General features: G+C 32.6%; 1 protein-coding gene across 2 annotated transcripts in view; it reads left to right on the plus strand.

Moving 5' to 3' along the window:
* CUNH18orf63 (chromosome unknown C18orf63 homolog) overlaps positions 1 to 1311 on the plus strand; it is a 47359-nt gene that overhangs the window by 3076 nt on the left and 42972 nt on the right. The gene's annotated exons all lie outside the window — the stretch shown is intronic.

Raw genomic sequence — 1311 nt, forward strand, 5'->3', positions numbered from 1 at the left:
CAATTGATGTGTGTATGGATTGGGATAACAGTTGTATGAGCCCCTAATAAAATGTTAAAAAAAATAAAATAAAAGCTGTTATAGAAAAATCTCCTCTACTGGATCCTGATGGAATGAGAGAGAAATATGGAACCAAATTCAGATGTTTAGAAAGGTACTGGATTAGTTGAGGTGAGAGTCTCCAAGACTGTCACCCTGAGATTTTCCATACACCTGAATACTAAATCAGCCTCAGAAGTCACTTTACAGCAATACAATAAAATAAAGACATTAAATATTTTGAAAAATCATCTCTGGAAGCCCAATGGTCAACAATTACTCCAAACAAAGATGAGAAGGAAAGGCAGTAGGGAAGCTAGAGTCCTGGAAATGGTACAAGGAGAATGTAATGAATACAAATCATAGCACATTGTGGAAAATGTTGCCAATATCACTAAATGATTTGTGTGGGAATTGTTTAGTGGGAATCTAATATATTGTATAAACCTTCACGCTAAACACAAAGACATTTTTTAAAGTATCTCTTTTAAAAGAAAAATTGAAAGTGGCTTATTGCAGATGCACTTAGGTTAAAATTTAACACCTTATCGTTTGATCTTCCTTGTGACCCATTTTTCATTTGTTCCAGGTTTTAATATTTTCTGCTTTCTTTTTGATTGAAGATTTTCTCTGTTTTACTTTATTGGGTGTTCTCTGTTTACTTTGTTGTTAGTTTTTTGGTTGATTTCTTAAAATATTTTTATCTGAGGGGGAATTGATGGCAATGATTGATGTATTACCACCACCCCCAAAAGGGGGATGAAAAACAGAAATGTGGTAAAGGGAGGCAACAGGTGGTATAAAATATGAAAATAATACATTATAATTTATTAAGGGTTCACCAGGGTTGGGGGGGAGAGCTGACACATATATACATATATATTTATATATACATAGATGTATTTTTTCTGTGTATGAATTCAGGAGATAAATCTATAGAGATTCCTGTGGGGTATGGAAGAGGAGGCTGGAGGGGGAATGGAAAGATAGTAACAATGAGTATAAGAGGGAAGAAAATAAATGTTCTAAAACTTGTACTGATGATTGTTACAACTCAACATAATTGAACTATTGAATTATATGATTTGTGAATTATGCCAATAAAATTGTCTTAAAGTTACTCATTCACTCAATCTGTATAAGCAATGTAAATTGAAGGACTTAAACTTTGTTCTTAACAGGTTTTTTTCATATTTTTTATTCATGTTTTTAAATCATTTTATTGGAGGCTCGTACAACTCTTATCACAATCCATACATCCATCCATTGTGT

Source organism: Echinops telfairi, unplaced genomic scaffold (assembly GCF_000313985.2).
Source record: "Echinops telfairi isolate 266 unplaced genomic scaffold, ASM31398v2 ScPeMD7_7400;HRSCAF=8409, whole genome shotgun sequence".
Taxonomy (NCBI): Eukaryota; Metazoa; Chordata; class Mammalia; order Afrosoricida; family Tenrecidae; genus Echinops; species Echinops telfairi.